The sequence below is a fragment of the Pteropus medius genome, unplaced genomic scaffold, assembly GCF_902729225.1.
Source record: "Pteropus medius unplaced genomic scaffold, Ma_sr-lr_union100, whole genome shotgun sequence".
NCBI lineage: Eukaryota > Metazoa > Chordata > Mammalia > Chiroptera > Pteropodidae > Pteropus > Pteropus medius.
This window is the reverse complement of record NW_024342647.1, coordinates 5,419,803-5,439,420: the sequence shown is the minus strand read 5'-3', so window position 1 is coordinate 5,439,420 and position 19,618 is coordinate 5,419,803. Positions and strand designations below refer to the sequence as shown.

At 39.8% G+C, this 19,618-nt stretch overlaps 1 long non-coding RNA gene across 1 annotated transcript; it reads left to right on the top strand.

The window, feature by feature from the left end:
* Window positions 1-5,710: 5,710 nt before the first annotated feature.
* Window positions 5,711-19,187, top strand: LOC120605787 (uncharacterized). The gene is made up of 2 exons (XR_005653707.1): window positions 5,711-5,872; window positions 18,533-19,187. It is a non-coding gene; the product is annotated as an uncharacterized LOC120605787 (long non-coding RNA).
* The last annotated feature ends 431 nt before the right edge of the window (window positions 19,188-19,618 follow it).

The window sequence follows — 19,618 nt, the reverse complement described above, 5'->3', positions numbered from 1 at the left end:
GGAGGAAGCTCTAAAAAAGTAGTGGAGGTAGAACAGGAAAGGATGAGAATTTAGGCAAAGTCCTGGCCTTAGCCTCATCTTTTCTAGAAATTAGACTACACTTCAGGGAGCCAGGCAGGAAGTAAACTCCCCTAGACTCTGCCAGGACAGGCAAGAGAGCTAGTTTAAGGCACCAAAGTGCAATGCTTTAAAGAAGGTCACAGGGGTCAGCCTTTAGAGGGTATGGCTCCTAGAGATGGGAGGATGAACACAGAGAACTGACAGAAGGATCCAAGGGGGTCTGAGTGGAGCATCCACTCTATCTGCTAGAACCAGTATACTGGATGAAGCACATGGGAGACAGCAGAGTGATAGAAAACTGTATCAAGGAGGTGCCCAGGGACCAGATTATAGAAGACTTTGAAATTTTGCTTTGTTGGTAATAGGAAGATTTGAAGATATTTTGGACGAGACAGTGGCATGATCTGACATACACTTTAAAAGGATAAATTAAGCTATTATTTGGATCTTAGACTCGGGAGAATAACAGCAGATTAGTTAGGAGGTTATTGTAGTATTCTAGAGAGATTATCTTGGATCTGCACTGTCCAACACAGAAGCCACTGGCCAAATATGGTTACCGAGCCCTTGGAATGTGGTTCATTCAAATTGCGATGTGCTGTAAGCGTGTTGTATGCATCATATTTTAAAAGCTTAGTAGGAAATGAAGATTGTAAAATATCACTATTATTTATATTGTATTGCTCACATGTTTAAGTGACAATATTTTACTAAAATAATTGCTCAAATAAAATGTTATTAAATATGCTAATAAAAGCCATTATTAAAATATGTATTCGACAGGTTTTTGTTTGCTTAATGTGACTACTGGAACATTTTAAATGATACATGGGCTCACATTATATTTCCACTGGACACCCCCGTTTAGACTCAGGTGGTGAAAAGTATTTAGCTGCTTTACCTGCATATGTCATGCAAATAAAGAGGATAGGATTTAATGATAGATAGTTTAGAGGGGTGTAAAAGGTAACTACTGAATGATGGTGACATTTTCTAAAATGAAAATCACTAGAGGAGTGAGGAGCATATTGGTGAGGATGAAAAATAGAATTTGGTTTTAGAAGTTGGAGATATCTAATAGAACTCAAAATTGAGGTAATGAATAGGTGGTTGTATATATGAGTCTGGAGTTCTCTGAAGAGATCCAGGATGGAGATTTAAGTTTAAGCATGTTTACTGTATACTTAAAGCTATTGAAATGGGTGCCATCACCTAAGGAGTGAGCATAAAGAGATTTGGAGACCAAACACTGGAATAGTCAGTCTTTTGGAAGATTAAGAAATAGTACAGGAACTTTAAAATGAATCTTGCTGGTTATTTGAATTTGGTCAACTCCTTTGTTGAAATCTTTGTTTTCATTACATGTAAAGGGGGTCTAATAATAGTACAAACTTCGTAGAGTGGATATAAGAAGTAACTGGGACAATATGTATCCACACTTAGCACAGTGTCTAGCAAAAAGTATGAACCCGATACATTATTATTCTCTCCTTTATAGAGGTCTTACTGGGTCAGTCACCAATAGTAAGGAAGCCTCTGATTCAAGATGTTTTCCCAGTTTTTCTAGTAGGAGAAAAAATAATATTGTTGACCACTCTAGGCCAGGCACAGAACTAGGTGCTGTATTTTCCCATCTACCTTTGATGCCATTTAGAGCTTTTCCAGATGCAAACACCATATCTACACAGGCCTGGAATGGGTCCCAATGGGGAAACCAGCTTTGTTTTTAAAGAGAATGGGAAAGAGAAGATTTAATTTGGGATCTTGAGCCAAAGGAAGTCAGGCACTCATACTGTTATGGCGGCTGGAGAGGCAGCAGAAGTGTCTTGGTAGAAATGTTAGTCTTGTTAGATAAGTACCCTAAAGGGTGGGCAGGAGGGAGCAGTGGACTGGAGATTTCTTAGGGCAATCCTCCATTAGTAACTATGGGAGGGAGAATAAAGACCTCCTAAAGATGTTCATGTCCTAACTCTTGAGATCTGTGAATGTGGTATCTTACATGGCAAAAGAGACTTTGAAGGTATGCTTAAGGATCCAAATGGGAAGGTTATCCTGATATCCTGGTGAGTCCAATATACTCATCAGAGTTGTTATAGGAGGGAGAGGCAGGAGTTTTAGAGCCATAGAATGAGATATGAAGATAGAAGCTGAGATGAGAAAGACAGAGAGGAGGAGAGAGAGAATAAGAAAGAGAAAAAGAGGAGAAGGGGAGGGGAGCAGAGCGGAGAGGAGAGGAGAGGAGAGAGAAGTTTGAATATTCATGCAGTTGACTTTGAAAATAGAGGCGAGGCCATGAGCCAAGGAATGCAGTCAGCCTCTAGAAGCTGGAAAAGGCAAGGAAACAGATTTTCCTCTAGAGCCTCTTAAAGGAATGCTGACATCTTGATTTTAGCTCAGTGAGGTCCTTTTTAGACTTCTAAACTATAAGATAATAAACCTGTTAGTTTATGGTTATTTGTTAGAGCAGCAGTAGGAAATTAACACAGTAACCCTCAAAAGTCATGGGATTTGAATCCTAATCATGGTTAAAATATATATACCCAAGACTCAGATTTTTAGTAATCTCATAAATCTGTAACACAGCTACGGAGAAAAGAAACAAAAGGGTTCAGAGCCATTCGAATAGATGTTATTTGTAAACTAAAGCCCCAAACTTTCATAGTTCCAGAGGCGTATTGCTATTTAAACACAACTTGGCCTGCCACAAATGAGAAGCGTCAAATTAGAAAGAGTGGAGAGAGTTGATCAAGGTAAGGAATGTGAAAGCAGGAAAAGGCATAACAACCCTCAGCCTCACAGCAGGGAGAGGTGTGGGGGGAGGGGTGTGAAGGGGCATCTCACAGAGCTCATTTGTGTGGGAATATTCAGTGGAGGATCAAACAGTTGCCTTGTACTGATGGGGACATCACTACATTACATACGTTAAGCGTAATAAAAATAACGTAAATGCTGTCTTTGAAAATCCAAGGGATAAAATATGTTGGAGATACTCAAGAACCCAAGAAAGAACTATATATATTTTATAAGGTCTCCCAGAAAGATAATTGTTAAATTATATATATATATATATATATATATATATATATATATATATATACATATACACACACACACACACACAAAACTTTGTTTTAAAAGTTTAAACCTAATAAGCAAGAATCTATGCATGAGAATGGTTTGTGTGTTCTTTTCAGCTGTATATACGCATGTGAGTCCATGTGTGTAGATATGCATTAGAGCTTTAGATGTCTCTTTATGCTTGGATTTGGGATAGGTTGAGAGAACAAAGTTGAAAGACTGCACAAAAGGAGAGGCAACATGAAATTACATAAATGTTGCTTTGTTCATTGCATTACACTGGATACTTTGCATGCATTACTTTACCTACTTCTCACAAATTATCTATGAAGTTGCTGTCAATATCCTAGAAGCCTTACATAACTTTTCCTGGCTCACTTTCCCCAGGAGTGGCATACTAGGGCTTGAACTTAAGTCTATCTGACTTTAAGATCCAGATGAGTTTTCCACTGCATTGTGAAGCCGAAAAATATTCCTTTTCTACATTATCCCTGAAACAGTCCAGTGATTAAAAATGGTAAACTTCTGCCCAGGGTTAGCAGGTGTGTGGGAATCCCTCTCCTAACTAATCTTTGACTTGAAAGAGGTGTGGACAATCAACTCATTTTACACAGGAGACAGTGGAAGCCCAGATGTGATTCTTACACCTAAGGTCATAGGGTTAATTAGAATGAATAGCAAAACCCAAGAACCTGCTGTCCAACACTAAATAATGTCACCTCCTGTCACTTCTCAAAATGAGGCATGTGTAAGGGGCAGAAATTTTAGGGCTCACATGTGCTTGCATGAAAATGTAGGTGGCAACTCCTTCCACAGAAGTGAACTCTGAGGGAGTTCAGCCTTTTGATATGCCCGCCCTCCCTCCTAGGCCAGAGTGGCGTATGAATTTAGGTTCTGAGCATTCATGACTTTGTTGTGTGCTTTCAGTCCAGGACGGACAGAAATTCAGAGGCAGGGTGCCCTTCTGGGAAGCACTTGTTTGCCTAGACAGATCTTTTCCTCTTGAACTGCTCTGGGGACTCTGTTCATATGTCAGAGAGAGCTGATCAAAACAGTAAATGAGAACTCTGACAAGGATTTTCAAAATTGCATGCAGATGTCTCCATTTTAGAGAGTTTGTAACAAAAATCTTTTTTGGATTGCTGTAGCAACAGGGGACAGACAAAACAACACATTGCAAGAAGCCATCCCATGGGGACTGACAGCAATTTGGGGGAGTGGATCTGGGGGATGGCAGAGTCTGGGCCAACTTGTGCTGAGGCTGGGAATCCCGCCATGGAACAAGGAGCTGTGCTCTACTGGAAACCACCAGTCTCTGGGGTGCGTTCCCCTCAGTCTGAGCTCTGATCTGAGAACGTGAAAATGGGAAAGGCAGGGGGCCAGAAGCAAGGCCTGAGCTGGAAATACTGCCTTTTGGGTTGTCTCCATTTGCCCAAACCAGTCTTCTGATTGCAGACCAGGAGAATACAACAATTCACATGTTCACAGCACTTTACCATTTGCAAAATGTTTTCCGCATTTATCATCGGAGTTGCTCATTTCACCACCTCAGTTTAGTGAATGGATAACCAGGGCTCAGGGACAGATCTAGAGTTGAGATTTTGATTTAGGCTCTTCCGGTTCTAAAGCCCTTGACAGAAACCAAGCCACAAGAACCAGGGAGCCCTTCAGCCATTTCCTTTTTCCCCTGAAATTTTATTTTGCCTGTTAGACCTCAATCTCCCACTCAGTGGCAAACTGATGCTAGTATAGGAGGCTCTAGCCTTTATTTCTGAGTTATAAAGTGGGGAAAATGAGAGACTCAAAAGCTCAGGGTCAAGCAGGTAGCCAGAGGTTGGAGTCAATTTTTAAAATCTAGTTATCTCAGTATCTAAAGTGTCTTTATGGATCTTCTCTTTTCATTCCCTAGTGAAGCGTGATTCATAAGCCGTATTCCCAAACAAGCAGAGTCCTGGTCAGAGCTCGAACATTTGCTGATTTTAAATAAAGCTAAACTGTTTAAATTAATTATCTGACTAGAGTCAATTGTACCATCATAATTATGTTTTTGACATCATGACATTAACCAATGTGTTTCACTACATGACTTTACATCATGGTCCCCTAAGTTAATAGTCATCCTATTTATACAAAACAGGGGGTTAAATGAAGAGACTGCTTTGAAGACAGAAGTGGCCAGTCCAAAGGATCTGAAAAATGTGTTTTAATGATCAAATAAACCACACAGTCTGTCCTCTGGGGTAATTGCAAAGTATATTGCCATAATGAAGGCTTTCCTCAGTTAAAAAGCAGCAGCAAAAGTGGTTAGATTTGGTTTAGCCTAGTGTTTCCCAAATGTAGTTAGTATCAAGAGGCCCCAGTGTAGATAGAAAATCTATGGACCTCATAAATATTTTCGGACCTGTCTTTAGCCAGCCACCAAAGTCTAGGAACATTAAGGCTATGACTGGGAGAGAAGGGTGACAGTTACCCATTACTCTCAGGCAAGTCAAATAGTATTCCCATTAGAAACTGCAGATTTTAAAATTGCAAGTGATTCATGCCAGCACCTCGCTACACCTCTGAAGGGAGGGATCAAACTGGTTAGAGTTTCTGATGCTTAAGCATTTGAGTCATAAGGACTGGATGTTGGTGTAGGATCTTGTGTCTTTCTGCCCTTCACCTTATTGTCCTGTGTCTTTCTCTGCATGTTCCTGCCAGCTGGACATGATTAAATCTCAGCCGTTGATACGCAGTGAGTTAAACAATTATTGCTACATGACTATTCTGAGAACTTGATGGGTGGGATTAGGGGGGCAACTTGGTGTGGTGTGGAAAGTGTGTGTAGTCCAGCACAAGACTGGGTTGACAGAGACGCTTACGGATTTCAAAATGCCAGATGGACTCGCAGATGCAGGGTTTAGACTTTGAGGTTGGGACTGCTGGATGTGACACCTCCCAGGATTCCAGGACAAATGAGGATGACTATCCTTTATTTTACATCAAGCTATACAGTGCTCACTTGTAACATCCAGTGTGGAGCCAGGGACAGGAGAGATGTCCTAACTCAAGGTCAAATTGAAATCAAAGTCGACTTTCAAGCTGGAATGGAAGAGAACTGGAACTGGGCTTAGAAGATGTGGGTTCTACTTTTTCACTAGCTTGTCTATGACTTGGCCAATGACAGATTCAACTTTAGGATGCATTTGTAGAACGCTTATTGGTGCCTAAGACTGTAGAAGTCATCAAGATGAGGAAAACATAGTTCTCAGATTCTGGGTGATCACAGTTTAAGAGGAGGGAAAATAAAAGATATGATTATTATCTGAAGAAAAATAGAGTGTAGGAGAGAAAATAGTGTGCAGACTGATTTGATTAAAATCATGAGTTCTGAGCAAATGACACAAGCTAACTGTGTACCCTCAATTCAAAATTCTTAAATAACAGAATGAGTGGCTTTGATTTTTATTTCAGCTTTATTAAGGTTCGCCCATCATTACTAACCAGTTACTTTTTATAATTTTATGAGGTGTGTGGTATCATGTTCATGGTAAAGAGTGAGGGTCAGAGAGCTGTATCCAGGATCTAAGAGCTGGGGGTGGTGAAGCCAGGGCAAGAGCCCAAGCCTTCAGTCTCTGGGTGTCTAGTCTCTTCAAACGGCAAGTAGCCATCACAAGTTTTGGTTTCAACCATCTAACTACACCCCCAATGTAAACAAGATTCTGTAAAGCAGCAATGGAACCCCACAGAGAGATCCTGGAAAAGGATGCCCAGTGTTTCTCTGTATACACAACATTGTTTCTGTAGAGATAGTAAATGTAAAATAAAAAAATTCAGCCTCCAGCAAGTCCTTCCATAAGACCACTTGAATTTTAGGATGGCTCTGCTATTCTGATATTTATAGAAAGTTGTATGAAGTTTCTGGGAGAAAATGCTCCTACTCTTGCTCAGTGACCACCTCTTAATATTTTTAATTTTAAGAAAACATACAAGAAAGCTCTGAGCATCAGGATGATGAAATATAAGGTGACTAAAGATGATTTTGCATTTTTGGTGCTCTTTAAATCAGGTGCATAACTCTCTCTCTGAGATCATTCCTTGGCAAGGCTTTGCCTCTCATAGAACAAATACCACTATAAAGTAACACTGCTTCTCCTCTGGAAAGTGAACAGAAGCCATCCCAAACCAGCCATCCTGGAATACTTTCTTGGAGAACACCTAATCCCTAGGGTAGGTCAGATTTGGTATATATTCCATTAATTGTTTTCATCTGCTCCTAGGAGTGCTAGGCTAGAGCTCTAGGATACTCCATGAGTACATTTTAATCACTATCGAATTTTCCAGAGGCTTCTAGAAGCTCGCGGTACCTCGACTGGGACACAGACATTCTGTATACTGCAGAGCAGTGTGTCAAGGAGTTAGGGTGTGACCCACAGAAATTCCAGGAAAGCAGATCTTTAACAGAGGCACTGCCTGCTTTCAGAGCTGTAGAATCATTGATTTGGCCAAATTCTAGCTCAAGGGAAAAGCAAAATAATGTAGGAATCACATTTTAGAGGAATAGGAGGTAGGGAAATCGAAGGTATCAAATGAATTCAGAGTTTTTGAACACTTTCACTCATTCTATTCATAATTATTGATTATCTACTATAGAGATCTATAGTTGGGTAGATACATAACTGGGTCCTGGAAATAGTAGAAAAGTCAGGTGGATCCTTGTTTTGGAATTTTCAATCTAGTGGCCCATCCCAGCCTATGAATCTCTTCAACAGTATTTCTGATATGGGGACATTCTACATGTTTGGCTATTTCTGGAAACTAAGGTCCAGCACTTACTGTAATTTCGGACACACAGTTGACCCTCAATAACTAGTTTCTGATTTAGATTCAACTCTCATTGATTGAAATCTACTAGGCAATTTTTCTTTATTATTTTTATTTTCAGGCGAGGAAACCCTTGGTTGACCTCACAGATTGCAAGGAGCTTGTCAGCTTATACTCCCTTATTTTTATTTTTTACGCCTACAGCACCTGATCTTCCTAGATGGTCTTCCATCCAAGTTCTAACCAGGCCAGACTCTGCTTAGCTTCCAAGATCAGACTCTACTAGGTAATTAATCTTTTATGCTTTCAAAAGATGCTACCCAGCCTGAGGCAAGTGAAATAAAGGTAAACTTCTGCAATGGTCACTTGAGAAACTTCCAGAGAGGTCAAAATACACAATTTTTAAAAGGACAAAATTTGTATTGTTCACATCTTCTGGCAACACCAAGCTGCGCCACAAATGTAGGCCACCCTCCCCATCACTGCCGCTAAACTGAGGAGTGGGGAGTGGTAGACGGCTAAGCAAAAGCACCTCAATACTTTCTCACTAAAATGTAGCAGCCTGTTTCTTCATTATGCTGTCCCCCTATTACTGTAAGATTTTTATTAGATTCTAGAGTTCTGTAAAAGTTGATTCTGTCAGTTTGAGCCCCTTGTGGTTACTTCGGTGGAAAGATCGATTCTAGGAACTCCCTCTCCTGCCATTTTCCATGATGTCCTCAAACACAATACACCTGTTGATTCCCAAATTTCCCTCCTAGGACTCTATCCCTCCGATATACTCGTGCGCATGGCAAAGTGACATTTGCCCATGCTTATTCATTTTGGCATTGCTTGTAACCACAAACGCCTAAAAAGAACTCCAAATCCACTGGTTAAACCATGTATGGCATATCTGTAAGGGGGAGTGCTCTGTATGTATAAAATACAATCAAGATTTATATACACTCACAGAGAAAAATCTCCAAGATGTGTTAACTAATAAAAAGCAAGTGACAGAACTGTGTGTATAGCATTCTATTTTGCGTATAAATTAGGAGCCATAGATGAGAAGTGTGTGGCATGTTTTCTTGTATGTGCAGGACACTTAAGAAATTAATGACAACGTTTATCTATGGAGGGCACGGTGGGGTGGGAACTGTGTCGACGGGATAGAAATAGTATGAAAAGGTATACTTTACATCGTACACCTTCTTAAATTTCTAAATGTGTGAACCATAACAGTGTACTAATCATTCAAAAGCCAAGTTAAAAATTCAGTGGTTTATCATTACCCTTAGACTAAAACCCTGACTAGCATTCATCATCTTCAAGGCTATACTTGACCTCACCTCTGCTCCATTGCTTCGTCTTTCCCCTACTGCCTCCCGATGTAGCCCGCTCCAAACACACCAGCCAGATGGTGTTTTTTCCCCTAGATCCTAGAACTTTCCAAGTTTTTTCTCCCTCAGGGCTTTTGTACAAAATGTTTTCCTCTTGCAGGCACGTTGACTGCTCTGAGATTCACATGGAGAGTTTTTTCCCATCCTACTTCTCAAGGAGACTTTCCATCAACACTTCTGTCTAGGGAGAGTTCCTTCATCCTCAATATTATCTCTTAGCACTCTGCTTTTATTTTTCCTTCCTAGTAATTACTGTACTAGGAGATTATTATTTGTTTACTTACCTTTATTTGTCTGTTACCCCTACTAAACTGTAAGAACCGAATCTGTCTTATTCACTGTTGGATCCTCAGCAGTGCCTAGACCAGGGCTTGATCCACTAACAGATCCTGAGTTGAGTGAACGAAGGTGTTAATGAAGGGCCATATTAAATCCTCACCTGTGATGGCATAACTTTTTAAAGATCATTTACTTTGCCTCTTGGTGTAGATTCTTAGTTGTTTCATTTATAAAACAGGGCTGCTGAATCTATTGGTCTCTAAGGTCCCCAGAGAGGTTGTTCACAATGGTCCTGAGCCTTCACCTTTAAACTAGCACACATGTGAACTTGACCGTGCTCTTTTCTCTAGTAAGATAGTGAGCTCCTGTTGCTAGTGAAACTGGCTCTGCTGCTGGTATCAAACAGGTGAGAAGCCAGTTGTCTCGATTAAGGGTCTCTTTTGCCACAGAACTTAGCATGTAGCACTGCCACATGGCATCTCCCTTGTCTAATTTATCTGCAGTAGGAAACCACATTTACATTTTTTCTCTACTTACCCTCTTATTCACAGGGTCCAAACAGTACCGGCTTTCAAGACCCAAATTAAAAATCTGGGCCACACCATAAACCTCTGGAGTCATTTGGCTCTGAACAGGGGTATAAGCATTGTCCAACAAACTGCTCAACCTAATGAATCTAAGAAAAGGCTAAATAAAAAAATAAATATGAAAACAGCTTAAAGTTAATACTTTTGTTTCCAAAATGCAGAGAGAAGAGACAGGCCACATAATTGTGTGTGTGTCAAGGGGTGGGGTAGGGGGTTCAGGATTCAGTTTCCTGGCAACCAAGAACAGGGGAGAGACCAGCCAAGCATCTTCTCATGACGTCCCCCAGAGGGCTAACGCTCAGGGCCCCCCTAGCCGAGGGAGACTTTGGGCACAGCAGTATGCTGGCTGGCATGGAGGGGAGGGGTACCACAAGACAGTGTGGGGCACATTGTCTTCCTTTACAGTTCAGGAGGACCCATCCCACTTCCTCCTGCCTCTGGAGCTCCTTTCAGAGTAGCCACTGAGGCGTGCTGTTCAGGCACTAGTGACAACCACATCTAGCAGATGTCTTTTTGACAAGGTAGGACAAAACCAGTTATCAAGGGGGTGGAAACCACCAGAAAATAGAATGAACCAGGCTTCTGGACTTTGCCCAAGAGGTGGGCCTGCTTGAGACTAGCAGATATCTATTTCCGACCTTGACTGGCAACTTCTTTGTCTGAGAGTATTCACTTGGAAAGCCGCTCGATTCTCTGTCTCCCTTTTGTCCTCTGCAATGAACTACAAATTCAAGGGCTTTGGAAAAAGTAAAGGGCCTTGAGAAAAGCCATCATCAATATTGGATTTTATTAAATGGCAGGAGCATAGGTTTTCAGATCTAACAGATACACATTTCAGAGCAATGTTATTTCAAGCAATAGGTTAATTTCTTTGTGAAAATTTCCACCCCAGTAGAGGAAGCAATATCTTTCTCATATATTATCATGAAAGCTAAATTAGATCATGCTTACAAAAACCTGATTCCATGCTTTACCCAGTAATTAGCTAATTTATCCTTTCTATAACGTACATATTTTCATTAACCTCTGAATTTATTTACAGTGAATATTTTGAAATATTTCTTCTGTAGATAATCGACACATATTTTCTCCACCTCACCTCCAAAACAGTAGAGAGATATTCACAGAGAATTCTAAAACTGAAATTGCTGGCCCTAGTTCAAATTTCTATCTCCAAAATTTGACACCTCTTTCACATTTTCCAATTCAAAGTAGCATTTTAAATATACTTGGGCCATGTAAGCTTCAGTCATGTTTCCGCTATTTTGAATTTTCGCATTCTTAACCTTATGGCCATTTGTACCATCCTATGACACATTGTGAATGCTATGTCTCAGTGCACAGTTGTGTAAGAGACCGATCTCCAGTTTATGGTGGAAACTAACCCAGCAACAATTAGAGTGTAATCACATTTCACCCAAATACCCTACATACAAAAGGCAGATGGATCGATAAAATCAGTAAATAAAAAGGAAATAAATAGCATTCCATACAACATGTGCAGAAGTCTATAAGGATGGAAACTATTGACCCAGGCAACCTGGTTCGGACTGATTCCACGTCTTGTCCTTATAGGCCAACATCACTGCTAAGGCATTCATATCCATCCACTTTTTTAAACATACAAAATTATATATATATATATATATATATATATATATAATAACATGACATATCTATGTACAACATGGCCAGGACAGTCAAGGAAACCATACAAGGATGTTCGGCATTTTCCTTCCCCACATGGACTTGACGGAAGAAGACAGCATGAGGAAATGGAGCAGGAAACACAAACGTTATATACAATTACAAGTGACAGTCAAGGATTTTGGGGTCCGGGAACCCAAGGACCCTGCTCTCTCCATCCCTTCCTCACCAACTTTTGCCTATCACTCTGAATGACAGCCTGAATCTGACATTCTCACCCTCCAAGTGACATTGTGAGTCTCGACGCATAGAACAATGATGAAATGATTTAAGACCAGCATCATAGGTGGGAGGGGTAGATGTGCTGAGGATCGGTGGTTCACACTCTGGGAAAAGTAGAGAAAAGGCTGTCTTGGGGAGTCAAGGGTATTGAGAAAGTCTCAAGGGTACAGTTCCCAGGATTTGGCGGCAGGGTTACAACAGATGTGAAGTGTCATCATAGTTTCTTTGCTAAAGAAACTGCACCCAAAGAGTTCACTCCCCTTGACAGGTTTCCAGTTGCTGCCTTAAGCACAAGTGGGCATGGGGAAAGGGTCTCCATCACTTCTAGTTTATGGTGCACTATGGGCAGACTGGTATTGGTGCCTGCCTAGACCTATGCTGGCCGGTGAACCAAACCACCACCAGATACACACATGCAAACTGCAGTGAGCATTCCAGATGCCATCTAACCTCCTGCAACCACATGCTCCAGTACCTGCTCATCCTCCCCATCACAGGGAGAATGTCCTCCTATCTATACACAGTCATAACTGCTGGTATGCAAAGGAAAAGTCTCAGATACGCTTTTACTTTGGAGTCAGTTGTAAAGAAATAAAGATAAACACTTACTGGGTAGTGCACAGGTGACATGACTTGAGTTAGGTGATTCATTAGTAGAAGGACCACAGAACACTGGTGTCAGGTTGTATTGGATTCAGAAGACAATCCCAGGTGTCTTCATCTGTAAATGAGTCAAATGATTATTTTCACTGGTGAAGAAAGGGAAAGTAGAGAAAGGGAGCTGGGGAGAGGATAGCAAAACAGCAAAAGAGGAGAGCACAGAGATTATGTATTATCAAGCTAATAGGCAGGAAGGTAGAGTCAGACATGCTTGGTTTGACTTTGAAGTCTGGATTCTACCACTTATGTGGTTTCCACCTTCAGGAAAGTCATGAGTCATCCTTTATTCTCGGGATTCATCAATCAAATGATTTAGTCATGATCCAATGAGAAATTATAAGTAGGTCAGGACCTAGCATACAACAGATTCTGCTCTTAACATCCTTTTATTTTTTTTTCCATTTAATGCTTTCAACCATCCTATGAGGTTAATTTGTTCTTTATCCTCTAGATGAACAAACTAAAGTTCAGAGAAGATATATTATTTGATAAAGTTTACCCGCCAAGTTCCATATGGAGTTTGAACCCTGTGTTTTCTTACTTCAAAGCCCTATTTCCTTTGTTATTAACATCTCACTTTGGGACTCACATAACTGGATTGGAAAGCAGTGGACCCTTTGGAGACTAGATTGAATTTACATTTTATGTAAAATTATGCTACTCAGTACAAGGAAGGCAGAATCAGAGCTGACTTTCTATTCCAGAATTTAAAATAAGACAGGCACAGTGCCCAGGGCCAGAGGATGCTTGGGACAGACAGATACATGACCAGATGTTTGCTTTCTGAAGGGGGCATGCCTCCCACCCCCACAGGGGCTACTTGGCCCATAGCCCTCTGATTTGCTGTCTCCTGGGCCTCCTGTCTCACATTTACAGGAGAGCAAATCTCTGCCAGATCCCACTCCAGAGTCTGAGCGCCTCAGCCAGAGTGAGATCATCTTTTCAGGTCTGGCCTTTATTAATAATGCTGGATAACATCCTGAGTGGATGAACAGGTAAATGAACAACTAAATGACTCCATGGGAATTCATGAAGAGAGTCTATGTCGACAAGCCATTTAAGTACTTAAAAGATTTATTAGTGAGCCAAGAAGATCAAAGTCACCTGCCTAAAGGCTCGGTGCCAGGGTGATTCAGTAGCTGGTGCTTGGGCTATCTCACTGACCAGTGAGTTCCTCTATTTATTTCTGCATTTGCACCTCGTTGGGAAGACTATTATGGGGCTAAAGTCTCTCTATAAACTACCTTCTGGGAATGCATATTATTAACTGCTATAGAGAGACTAATGAAAATAAAAATGGATTTGAAATTAGAGGATACTCAAGTCTATACTTCTTGGCCATGTAATGAAAAAATAACATAACTTTTTTAAAGCCTCAGTTACTTCATGCTATACATAAATATAATAAAAAAGATTACCTACTTTGCAGTGCTTTCTAAGAATCATATAAGGTGAGGATGAGAAAATTCTTTGTAAATGGAAACAAGTTTCAAAATTGTCAATTAAGTTTTTGAGTCACTTAACACTTTGACTAATAGCTATATCTTAATTTACTTAGTCATTTGCTCCATTATTTAGTCTACACATATTATGATGAAAAACTGCTATGAGTTGGGGATTAAGCCTGAGAAGAACATCAAAATCATCCCTGAAAACATGACAATTATTTTACCACTTTGGACTGTGAGATCCAAAGGGGACAGGAAAATCATCTGCTTTATTCTTGTGTTCTCACTCTTTGTCCTCGTTCTTACCTTAGCACTCAGCAAACATGCCTGTCACATAACAGGTGTTCAGAATATATCAAATCAGTGAATGTGTTGAAGGTGGAATATCAAATACCTCTACTGGTCATCTACAAACTATAACCCACATAATTGCCAGACTGATGTTTTTAAATGCGACCTAGACACATCTATTCCTTGATTAATACTCTCCAAAGATTTTCCATGCTTTGAGGATATAGTCTAGATGTCTTAACATGGTGTCAAGCTCCTACTTCTCCACCCAAATATACCTTCTCCTGCCCAATGTAGACATTTCTGCACAAACTATTCTTAAACAACAGGGCATTGGCCCATCCTCAATCTTCTCTCTCTCTCTCTCTCTCTCTCTCTCTCTCTCTCTCTCATTCCTCTCTCTCTCTCTCTCTCTCTCTCTCTCTCTCTCTCTCTCTCTCTCTCTCACACACACACACACACACACACACACACACACACACACACACACACACACTTATTATAAGGAGAGGTGAGTCACACAATTGTAGGAAGGAAGCTGAAATCTCAAGATCTGAAGTTAGCCAGCTGGAGACCTGGGTGGTGGGGGAGGGGGGCAGTCATAGTGTAATTCTGGTCTGAGTTTGAAGATTTGGGAACTAGGAGAGCAAATAGCATAATTTCCAGTCCAAAAGTCAGGATGCTTGAAATCCAAGAAGAGTTGTTTTTCAAGCTGGTAAAAATGATGCTCCTGCTCAAAGCAGTTAGAAGGGAGTTCCCTCTTAGCTTGTTTGTTCCATGAAGGCTTCAACTTATTGGTTGAGGCCCACCCACATTAGGGAGGGCAATCTGCTTTAATAATTGAAATGTTAGTCTCATCCAGACACATCCCCACAGATTCACCAAAAATAATGTCTGACCAAATATCTAGGCTTCCCATGACCCAATCGAATTGACACATAGAATTAACCATGAGACTATATTTTTGAAAACAAACTTGTTTTGTGTCAGAATTTTTACTGACTTCTAGAATCTTTTTGTTTTGGCCTCCATTTTTGCCTAAGAAGAGCTACATGATAGGAGACATAAGTGGAAACTTTGTTTTGTGGGACAGCAAGAGCTATGATTTTGACAAAATGAAGAGAGACTGACTTCACAAAATAAAAGATCTAAATGCAGTGATTTCTCAGCAAATCTGACAGAGCCACTTATTCATCACTGATGGTGTTTATGCAGATCTTGATCCACCATTGGAAGGCATACTTTAGAGTGTCTCTCAACCTCAAATCTTTTAATCCAAAACCTTGTCAGATCTCCAAGATATAGGGTGGGCCTTAGTTATATTCCAGGGAACATGTCTGCTTTGCTATCATGACAGCATACCCTTATAGGACTTGCTACATAATAAATGTTTACTTAATGAAAGGATGTGTCAATAAATGATTAATGGGTTAACTTGAAGATGTTGTAGAGTATTGTTTTTCTCTGTTGCCTCAATATTTAGATTAGTGCAAGTATTTCATTTAAGGGATTAATACTACCTGACACTAGTGTGTCACACAGCCAGAAAGTAGAGAAGTCAGGACTCAAATTTGAGTCTTCTGCCTAACACAAAAACACTAATAAATGCAGGCATGTGTGCAATTTAAGAAATATCTGCAATATAACAATTTAATTTCAGTATACCGAGTGTTAAGAACTGTGAATCATGAAGAATCTAAGGAATACCAAGGGAAGGATGTAGAATATGGAATTTTATGTACGCTTCAAGTAAAAAAAACAAGATAAACTCATTTGTAACTAGATAACAAATCTATTCCAATTAATAATTGGTTTATGTCAAATTCCAATCAATAATTTCAAAATGCCCAACGATATACTAAAGCCTTACAAAGTAATAATGAGTCGACTGCTCATTGTAATGGTCTCTTGCATCTTAAAAGGTTAGCCATAGGAAAATTTGCTAAGAGAGTAGACCTTAAGCATTTTTACCATGTTTTAAAAAATAAAGTAACTTTGTGAGGAAATGAATGTGTTCATTAGATTGTGGTATCATTGCACAAAGTATATGTATGTCAAATCATCACATTTTACACTTTCACTATATGCAATTTTATTTTTCAATTACACCTCGGTAAAGCTGGGAAAAATAAGTTAACCATAGGTAGAGCTTTGGAACAAAAGGGAAAGAAGAAAGTGGTATTTTTTCTGATAGTCACATCTTCCAATTTCATCTGATTAATAAAAATAATAATAAATTGGGTAGCTCAGGAGAAAAAGGGGAACGCTGTTTTAACTTAATATTTGCAAATTGCTACAGCATTTACAAAATCTTTCCGTAAGTGTTACCTTACTTGTCATAAGAACACTCTCAGGTGATTTATTTCCTCTCTACTAGTGGGGAAGCTGAGCTAACTGAGCATTAAGTGGTTGAGCTAAGATTTGAATTGGAGGCTACTGACTCTTGCTCCAGAGCTCTTTTCTTCCACTCGGTAAAGGACATCTGGGGATAAGCAAGAGGAAATGCTTCTTTATTCACCCTGAAACCTATTTTTAAATTAGCTTTATTAAGGTATAATTGATATATCAAAAAAGGCACGTATTTATTGTGTTCATCTTGATGCATTTGGACATGTACATACACCCATCGTACCACCACCACAGCCAAGGTGCTAAACATATCTATCCTCCTTGTGTTCGTGTATGTGTGTGTGTGTGTGTGTGTGTGTGTACGCGCATATGTGTGTGATTTTTGGTAAGAACACGGGGAGATCTATCGTCTTAATGTATTGTAAACACAATACAATATTGTTAACTATAGATACTATGTTGTACAGCGGGTCTCTAGAACTTAATCATCTTGCATAACATCATCTTTATACCCATAGAAAAAGCCTATCTTCAATTAGAGAAAGGCCAACTGTTTCTGAAATAAACCCTGACATTCTAGAATGGAAGTAAATGAGTGTTTTCTTCATTTATCCAACAAAATGTCACACCCTCACCACACTATGTATTTTATCTTCTCCTAGTTAAAATTAATTAATCATTTCAACACACATTGGAAGTCTACTGTGTGGTCATCTCTGTGTGTGGAAAATGCATTTATCACAGTTTACCTGACTAGCCCTTAGTTAAGTACCACATCCAGTGCTCTCCAGAGCTCAGTTGGGCACATGCTGAGTGTTTTGAGAGGAATCAAGTGGAGACCTTGATAGTTCTTACGTTGCACTCCAACACATGGTAGATGCTTAAAAGTAATTGGAGTGCAACGTAAGAACCATCATGATGGAGGCAGGATTGGTGTTAGTATGACAACTCTACTCATGGATATTAGGAGAAGATTCTCAGGAGGAGTGATCTGGAGGACCATTCCAAGAAGTGGCGGGATGACTCGGAGGTAAAGGGGAATTCTTTGAAGATGGAACAATTTGGAAAAAGACATGGCACATCATAGGATATCTGGGGAACTCCAAGCAGAACAATAGAGGAAGACAAGGGAAAGGCAAGGAGTTCGAGGCAAGAAGATGAAGAAAGCAGCCGTGACTACACTACAGCATATATATATGAGAGATTTCTGTGAGCATTTTCCCAGAACCTCTGAACCATTCCATTGGGAAAATAGTTTCTTTTAGTGTAAGGGAACTAATTTAAGTGGTTATCAGTGCTCTAATGGGTGTTGGTGATCTTATGGTTGAGGAATGAAGAGATGTTAACATTCTTTCCACCTAGCTTTGTTGGAACATCATGTTGCCACATTCAGAAACGAGAAAGAAAAAAACTTCACATTTTATGACAATCCCCCGAGAGCAATTAGTCTGACCCTTATATCTTCAGCTTTGCACTTACTTGTGATACTTTTTCTCAGATGGAAGAGAAGAAGAGACCATAGCAAACTGTTCTTGGGGAATAGAGACATTGTTTTAGAGCACCGAAATATTAATAGTTATATTTTAAATGGCTTCTCTCTACCGAATTGTAAAAATGCTGTTTCTGGTTTTGTTTCATTTTTGTTTCTGTTTTCGTTTGTCCACAGGAGCAATATGGAAAATGAATCAAGGAGAAGAACAGGAAGATATGCCAGAAGAATAAAGAGAACCTCAAGAAGTGGGCGAAGGCGGTGATGTTCTTTGGCTAAAAGACCAGGGGAAGATGATGCAAGCTATCAGCAAGCTCATGCTTGGGAAATTAGCTCTTCCTTAAATCAAATTCCTGGAAATTATTTAATTTTTTGAAACAAGTTGCAAGATATTCAATCTTTCTGCCAGCAATTAAAAAAAAAGTATATTGAATTTTAGTGCTAGGAAGAACCTAAAAAGCCAGCCAGTTCAATCTCTCTCACTGGAAAGATAAGAATGAAACCAAAGAAGTGGTTTGCTTGAGGTCAAACAACCTGCCTTCTACAACCTTGACCTGGGCTCCTGAAAGGTTATAACTCAATGGAACTCTCTTGAAGTTAGTGCAATATCATAATTAATTGATTTATTCTCACAAAACATAAATTTTCTTTCTGCGATCAGGACAACAAAATTTTGAAAATGAAGTGGCACGGAAGAAAACAGAGGAGAGAGAGAAAGAAGGGGAAGTTGAGTCGAATTCAAACTTCTCACTTGGGTCAATTTAAAGTTGCTTAAGAGAATTTTTCAAAATAATAGTCACTAAGATCCATCCCCATTAAAAATTTAGAGACATTCCACGATTTGTTCATCTCGTAACAAACTTCATTTTAGCAAAGAGGGTGGTCTTGGATATTTCCTGCAACCTGAGATGAAGAATTTTGCTTGGGATAACTGGAATGTTTATAGGAACTTTGACTAACAATGAGGTGTTGGAATGTAGTCTAAACATGCAAACTAAATATCTTATGCTGGCTTAGAAGTTCAGTGATTTGGAGGTCAGGAAGTTAGTGTTCTGGTTCCTGCCCTGACACTTACTCTAAAACCTTAGGCAAGTACCCCACACCTACATCTCTCTAGAGGTCGGGAATCCTACCCGTGAAATGATGGAGTCGGCCTTGGAGGAACTTAAAAACACCCTGCTGCTTTACACCATCACGCACGTGTCTAAAGCATTCTCTCTGCATGTGTCTAAAGCATTTTCTTCTGCTTGGAATATCACTCTT